Source organism: Salvelinus namaycush, chromosome 37, assembly GCF_016432855.1.
Source record: "Salvelinus namaycush isolate Seneca chromosome 37, SaNama_1.0, whole genome shotgun sequence".
Taxonomy (NCBI): domain Eukaryota; kingdom Metazoa; phylum Chordata; class Actinopteri; order Salmoniformes; family Salmonidae; genus Salvelinus; species Salvelinus namaycush.
In genome coordinates, this window is record NC_052343.1 from 25,783,402 (window position 1) to 25,792,165 (window position 8,764).

Genomic DNA, 8,764 nt, shown 5'->3' on the forward strand with positions numbered 1-8,764 from the left:
TACACTACAACATGGATACACTACAACATGGATACACTACAGCATGGATACACTACAGCATGGATACACTACAACATGGATACACTACAACATGGATACACTACAACATGGATACCACTACACCATGGATACACTACAACATGGATACACTACAACATGGATACCACTACAACATGGATACACTACAGCATGGATACACTACAACATGGATACACTACAGCATGGATACACTACAACATGGATATCACTACAACATGGATACACTACACCATGGATACACTACAACATGGATACACTACAACATGGATACACTACAACATGGATACACTACAACATGGATACACTACAACATGGATACACTACAACATGGATACACTACAACATGGATACCACTACAACATGGATACACTACAACATGGATACACTACAACATGGATACACTACAACATGGATACACTACAACATGGATACACTACAACATGGATACCACTACAACATGGATACACTACAACATGGATACACTACAGCATGGATACACTACAACATGGATACACTACAACATGGATACACTACAACATGGATACCACTACAACATGGATACACTACAACATGGATACACTACAACATGGATACACTACAACATGGATACACTACAACATGGATACACTACAACATGGATACACTACAACATGGATACACTACAACATGGATACCACTACAGCATGGATAACATTATAGCATGGATAACATTATAGCATGGATACCACAACAGCATCAGCACATATCACGGTCTGACACCTAAAAACACTTTAAATCACTGGCCCAAAGTCAAACACACACTTTCACAAAGTCAGGTGATCAAGATGAACATGTATAGGGCAGTCTATCCTTTGTGTAATAATGATATTCTGATAGAACCACTTATCAATGTGTGAGAGAAGTAGAGAGAGACGAGGAGAGAGAGAGACAAGGAAAGAAAGAGCGAGAGAGAGAGAAAAGGAAAGAGAGAGAGAGAGAGAGAGAGAGAGACGAGGAGAGGAGAGGGGGGAGAGAAAGAGAGAGAGATGAGGAGAGATTGAAAGCGAGAGAGGGATTGCACAGTGTTCCATCACAGCAGCAAGATTTGTGACCTGTTGCCACAAGAAAAATGCAACCAGTGAAGAACAAACACCATTGTAAATACAACCCATATTTATGTTGATTTATTTTTCCTTTTGTACATCATTGCAACACTGTATATAGACATAATATGACATTTGAAATGTTTTTATTATTTTGGAACTTTTTTCAGTGTAATGTTTAGGGTTAATTTAACTTTTGTTTATTATCTTTTTCACTTGCTTGGCAATGTAAATATATGTTTCCCATGCCAATAAAACCCCCTTAAATTGAATTTAATTGAGAGAGAAGTAGTGAGGCTGGGGTAGAGGATATAGGAATATAGCATTAAAGGACATTGCTGAGGTGACATTATCACAATAAAAAGGTATGATGAGGAAATGAAGGGAGATAGTGGATAGAAGAGATACTCAGATTCCACCCCCCTGGGCCTTATGTAAAATCTCCTTTAGATTTAAACACGTTTCTAATTGAATATGACCTGCAGAGGTGTGCGGTGCTCAATCTCTGAGATTAGAAAATATACACAGGACTCCAAAACCAGTTGGATGGAATCACGAAAGCATCATCACTTTCCATAATAGCCACTGTTTACTGTAAACCAGCTTAATCTGGAAGGAGTATTTTAGCATCTTCAATATGGTTCCCTCCGTCTCTCTGGTTTGGTTGTCAGGAGGTTTGTGTTGGGCAGTCTATGTTAAATCAGTTACAGAGTGTTAGTAGCAAATCCGTGTGGAACCCAGATCCTCTGACCTTCAATGACCTTCCCAGCTGTTTGGGGAATCCCTCTCTCCCTCTTTCATCCCATTCCTCTCTCTTCCACTCATCCCCTTTCCTCCCGATGCCTCCCTCTCTTCACTTCAAACCCTCCATTTCTGTTCACTTGTCTCTCACTAAGACACCAGTTGATTTGCCCCTGTTCCACCTGAGCCCCAAACCATAGACAACACAAATACCCAGCAGCAGGCCTTCCACTATTCACATCTGACGTATTAGTAACCCTATACATACTCCATTCAAACTGAGAACAACTAATTACACCCCCCCCCCCCCCCCCCCCCCTGCCCCCCATCTCTCTCTTAGGCACACACGCACGCACGCACGCACACCCTCCATTTGCCCTTCAGGTATTACAGGAAATGTCAATCTAAGCTGAATCCATGCATCACTCCGTCCAATCATAAACCAACTTATTTACCAAGTATTAAACCAAAGTAATTTACCAAGTAGCTTCTAACATCACACGGATACATAAAGTTGAAACAAGGCTTCATAGACACTAACCTCCTACTCCTCATTCTGTAATACTATACACTCCTACCTTTGGTGGAACGCATTATGCATTTTCCATCCAATAGTAATTGACTCTGTTATTAGCATAAACAGTCTCTGTCTGCGTCTCTGTTGGCTGAAATGGCCAAGCGGTGGAAAGAGAGTGTGGTGGGACCCACATGAAAAAACACTATAATATACTATGGTTTCAATACTATAAATCAAATCAAATTTAATTTGTCACATAAACATGGTTAGCAGATGTTAACGCGAGTGTAGCGAAATGCTTGTGCTTCTAGTTCCGACAGTGCAGTAATATCTAACAAGTAATCTAACAATTCCCCAACAACTACCTAATACACACACATCTAAAAGGGGTGAATGAGAATATGTACATGTAAGTATATGGATGAGTAACGACCGAGCGGCATAGGCAAGGTGCAATAGATGGTATAAAATACAGTATACATGCAGATATATATAGTATACTATTGTATGAATACTATAGTATACTATGGTTTAAATACTATAGTCTACTACGGTATAAATATTATAGTCTACTATGGTATAAATACTATAGTATTCACTGTAATGTTTTTGCTGACTTTACTGTAGCATTTACAGTAGCATACTGTAGTATAAATACCGTAGTAAAAGAAAACTGTATATACTATAGTAATTAATGTAGTGTTTTTGTGGATTGTAGTATACTGTAGTATTTATTGTAATGTTTTTGTTTTATTGTCTTTGACATAGAATTGGAGGCTTTCTCCTTGAGGAAACCTACTGGAGAAATACTAAAAGAACACATTTTACATAACCTGTAGGTGTCACGTTCCTGACCTTATTTCCTTTGTTTTGTCTTTGTTTAGTTGGTCAGGACGTGAGCTGGGTGGGCATTATATGTTATGTGTTTCTATGTTGGATTCATTTTCAATTAGCCTGATATGGTTCTCAATCAGGGGCAGGTGTTTTACGTTTCCTCTGATTGAGAACCATATTAAGGTAGGCTGTTCTCACTGTTTGTTTGTGGGTGATTGTTCCTGTGTCAGTGTTTGTACCACATGGGACTGTTTTCGTTCGTGTGTTCCGTCCTGTTCGTGCGTTCATGTGTTTTGTTCTCAAGTTCAGGTCTGTTCACGTCGTTTGTTATTTTGTAGTTGTTCAAGTGTTCTTCGTCTTCGTTTAAATAAACGAGATTATGTCTTCTCCATACGCTGCATTTTGGTCCGATCCTTGCTCCTCCTCAGACGAGGAGGAGGACGAGCGTTACAGTAGGTAGGTAGGTAGGACTGGGGTCTGAATGGAGAGTTCAGAGCTTTTGCTCTTTTCTATAACATGTAGGGAACACATTATATGGTCTATACTTGGCATGTAGGTTTCTCACTTATGGGTGGTACAACTTCATATGGGGGAGGGGAATGTGCAGGGTATATGCAAATTAAAACTGTAGTATTTACTTTAGTTCAAAAGGTGTTTTTTCGGACTGTAGTGTTTTTACAGACATTACTGTAGTATTTACTACAGTGTTTTCGGGCAGATAATACTGTAGTATTTACTATAGTATTCTACAACATTCTATAGTAAGTACTCCACATGATTGAGGGACACTACAGTGTGTAGCATAGTATTCTACAGTATACTACAGTTTACTACAGTTTACTATAGAATTATATAGTAAGTACTGAAGTATTCTATAGTAATCTGTAGTATTTTTTTCATGTGGGGAGAGTCGACACCAAAAATCCTGAAGACGTTAAAAACAAATCAGTCTGGCGTAGGCTACTGAATAGCCTTATGTATTTTGTTTAGTAGAGATTGTCAGATGGCTCCATATGCATTGCTTATCAATCACCCAGTTCATTAGGACACGTGCACACACTGACATAGCAGCTGTAGCTAATTTTAGTTTTGTCAAATTTGAGTCAGTCGAGAAAGCGTCGACTCCAACGACTCTGATAGCAGGAGTCGGAGTCGACTCCAATAGAAACAGAATATCCAGTCTCTCTCTGGCCTCTCGTTGTCCTGACAACAGCCCACACAGGAACAGCAAGGAACCAGCTCAGTGCTGGAACCGTATCACTCATAACACCAGTTTCATAAACAGACAGGTTATAGCAATTACTGACACCCACTAGCACCTGCCCACCTACTCCTTTCATCTCACACGAAGAGGGGGGAGAGACACACACACACACACACACACACACACACACACACACACACACACACACACACACACACACACACACACACACACACACACACACACACACACACACACACACACACACACACACACATAAATTATTCTATTCTGTCAACACTGAGATGAAATTCTATGGGGTTGTTCATAGAAACTATACGGTATAACAACATCCCTTTTATACAACAATGAGCTTTGAAGCCTCTGTGAATATTTCATAACATGTCATAACACTGGTTAGACATGTAGTCTGCAGACCTCCTAACCTCATTCTAAGAGTACATAAAACATGGGGAATATGAAGTGTTACCCCTTTAAGTATTCATGTCATGTTTTAAGACCAAATATAATGCACGACATACAAAAAAGACATAAGATATCTTCTAATCTTTGTATTAGTTCATATAAATTATATTTTTGTATGAGTTGTAATGTAAATCATATCAACTCAAACTTTATTTGTCACCGAATACAACAAGTGTAGACCTTACCGTGAAATGCCTACTTACAAACCCTTAACCAACAGTGCAGTTCAAGAAGAGTTAATAAAATATTTACCAAATAAACTAAAGTAAAAAATAATAAAAGTAACACAATAACATAAACAATAATGAGGCTACAGTTGAAGTCGGAAGTTTAAATACACCTTAGCCAAATACATTTAAACTCAGTTTTTCACAATTCCTGACATTTAATCCTAGTAAAAATTCCCTGTCTTAGGTCAGTTAGGATCACCACTTTATTTTAAGAATGTGAAATTTCAGAATAATAGTAGAGAGAATTATTTATTTCAGCTTTTATTTCTTTCATCACATTCCCAGCGGGTCAGAAGTTTACATACTCTCAATTAGTATTTGGTAGCATTGCCTTTAAATTGTTGAACTTGGGTCAAACGTTTTGGGTAGCCTTCCACAAGCTTCCCACAATAAGTTGGGTGCATTTTGACCCATTCCTCCTGACAGAGCTGGTGTAACTGAGTCAGGCCTCCTTGCTTGCATATGCTTTTTCAGTTCTGCCCACAAATTCTTTATGGGATTGAGTTCAGGGCTTTGTGATGGCCACTCCAATACCTTGACTTTGTTGTCCTTAAGCCATTTTGCCACAACTTTGGAAGTATGCTTGGGGTCATTGTCCATTTGGAAGACCTATTTGCGACCAAGCTTTAACTTCCTGACTGATGTCTTGAGATGTTGCCTCAATATAAACACATAAGTTTCCTGCCTCATGATGCCATCTATTTTGTGAAGTGCACCAGTCCCTCCTGCAGCAAAGCACCCCCACAACATGATGCTGCCACCCCCGTGCTTCACGGTTGGGATGGTGTTCTTCGGCTTGCAAGCCTCCCCCTTTTTCCTCCAAACATAACGACGGTCATTATGGCCAAACGGTTCCATTTTTGTTTCATCAGACCAGAGGACATTTCTCCAAAAAGTACAATCTTTGTCCCCATGTGCAGTTGCAAACCGTAGTCTGGCTTTTTTATGGTGGTTTTGGAGCAGTGGCTTCTTCCTTGCTGAGCGGCCTTTCAGGTTATGTCGATATAGGACTCATTTTACTGTGGATATAGATACTTTTGTACCTGTTTCCTCCAGCATCTTTACAATGTCCTTTGCTGTTGTTCTGGGATTGATTTGCACTTTTTGCACCAAAGTACGTTCATCTCTAGGAGACAGAACGCGTCTCCTTCCTGAGCGGTATGACGGCTGCGTGGTCCAATGGGGTTTATACTTGCATACTATTGTTTGTACAGATGAACGTGGTACCTTCAGGTGTTTGGAAATTGCTCCCAAGGATGAACCAGGCTCGTGGAGGTCTACAATTATTTTTCTGATGTCTTGGCTGATTTCTTTTGATTTTCCCATGATGTCAAGCAAAGAGGCACTGAGTTTGAAGGTAGGCCTTGAAATACATCCACAGGTACACCTCCAATTGACTCAAATTATGTCAGCCTATCAGAAGCTTCTAAAGCCATGACATAATTTTCAGGAATTTTCCAAGATGTTTAAAGGCACAGTCAACTTAGTGTATGTAAACTTCTGACCCACTGGAATTGTGATACAGTGAATTATAAGTGAAATAATCTGTCTGTAAACAGTTGTTTGGAAAATTACTTGTGTCATGCACAAAGTAGATGTCCTAACCGACTTGCCAAACCTCTAGTTTGTTAACAAGAAATTTGTGGAGTGGTTAAAAAACTAGTTTTAATGACTCCAACCTAAGTGTATGTAATCTTCCGACTTCAACTGTATATACAGGGGTACTGGTAACGAGTAAATGTGCGGGGGTACAGGTTAGAGGTAATTTGTACATGTAGGTAGGGGTGAAGTGACTATGCATAGATAATAAACAGCAAGTAGCAGCAGTGTAGAAATCAAATGGGGGGGTCAATGTAAATGCAAATGGTGGGATCAATGGGCTTTCCTCTGACACCACCTATTATATAGGTCTTGGATTGCAGGAAGCTTGGCCCCAGTGATGTACTAGGACGTACGCACTACCCTCTGTAGCGCCTTACGGTCAGATGCCGAGCATACCAGGCAGTGATGCAACCAGTCAGGATGCTCTCGAAGGTGCAGCTGTAGAACTATTTGAGGATTTGGGGAACCATGCTAAATCTTTTTAGTCTCCTGAGGGGGAAAAGGTATTGTCGTGCCCTCTTCACGACTGTCTTGGTGTGTTTGGACCATGATAGTTCGTTGGTGATGTGGACACCAAGGAACTTGAAACTCTCGACCTGCTCCACTACAGCCCCGTTGATGTTAATGGGGGCCTGTTCGGCCCACCTTTCACTGTAGTCCACGATCAGCTCCTTTATCTTGCTCACATTGAGGGAGAGGTTGTTGTCCTGGCACCACACTGCCAGGTCTCTGACCTCCTCCCTATAGGCTGTCTCATTGTTGTCGGTGATCAGGCCCACCACTGTTGTGTCGTCAGCAAACTTAATGATGGTGTTGGGAGTCGTGTTTGGCCACGCAGTCGTGGGTGAACAGGGAGTACAGGAGGGGACTAAGTACACACCCCTGAGGGGCCCCAGTGTTGAGGATCAGCGTGGCAGACGTGTTGTTGCCTACCCTTACCACCTGGGGGCGGCCCGTCAGGAAGTCCAGGATCCAGTTGCAGAGGGAGGTGTTTAGTCTCAGGGTCTTTAGCTTAGTGAAGAGCTTTGAGGACACTATGGTGTTGAACGCTGAGCTGTAGTCAATGAACAGCATTCTCACATAGTTGTTCTTTTTGTCCAGGTGGGAAAGGGCAGTGTGGAGTGCGATTGAGATTGCGTCATCTGTGGATCTGCTGGGGCGGTTTTTGAATTGGAGTGGGTCTAGGGTATCCGGGAGGATGCTGTTGATGTGAGCCATGACCAGCCTTTCAAAGCACTTCATGGCTACCGACGTGAGTGCTACGGGACGGTAATCATTTATGTATGTATTAGTTGTCATGTAAACAATAGGTTTGAATTAGTTGTAATGTAAACAATAGGTTTGTACTAGTTGTAATGTAAACAACAGGTTTGTACTAGTTGTAATGTAAACAATAGGTTTGTACTAGTTGTAATGTAAACAACAGGTTTGTACTAGTTGTAATGTAAACAATAGGTTTGTACTAGTTGTAATGTAAACAATAGGTTTGTACTAGTTGTAATGTAAACAACAGGTTTGTACTAGTTGTAATGTAAACAATAGGTTTGTACTAGTTGTAATGGAAACAATAGGTTTGAATTAGTTGTAATGTAAACAATAGGTTTGTACTAGTTGTAATGTAAACAATAGGTTTGTACTAGTTGTAATATAAACAATAGGTTTGTACTAGTTGTAATGTAAACAATAGGTGTGTACTAGTTGTAATGTAAACCATAGGTGTGTACTAGTTGTAATGTAAACCATAGGTTTGTACTAGTTGTAATGTAAACAACAGGTTTGTACTAGTTGTAATGTAAACAACAGGTTTGTACTAGTTGTAATGTAAACAATAGGTTTGTACTAGTTGTAATGTAAACAATAGGTTTGTACTAGTTGTAATGTAAACAATAGGTTTGTACTAGTTGTAATGTAAACAATAGGTGTGTACTAGTTGTAATGTAAACCATAGGTTTGTACTAGTTGTAATGGAAACAATAGGTTTGTACTAGTTGTAATGTAAACAATAGGTGTGTACTAGTTGTAATGTAAA

At 40.1% G+C, this 8,764-nt stretch overlaps 1 non-coding gene across 1 annotated transcript; it reads right to left on the reverse strand.

Annotated features, from left to right (window-relative positions):
- Nucleotides 1–3,151: 3,151 nt before the first annotated feature.
- LOC120031716 lies at nt 3,152–3,204 on the reverse strand. Its single transcript, XR_005473757.1, has one exon. It is a non-coding gene; the product is annotated as a U7 small nuclear RNA (small nuclear RNA).
- Between the last annotated feature and the right edge of the window lie 5,560 nt (nt 3,205–8,764).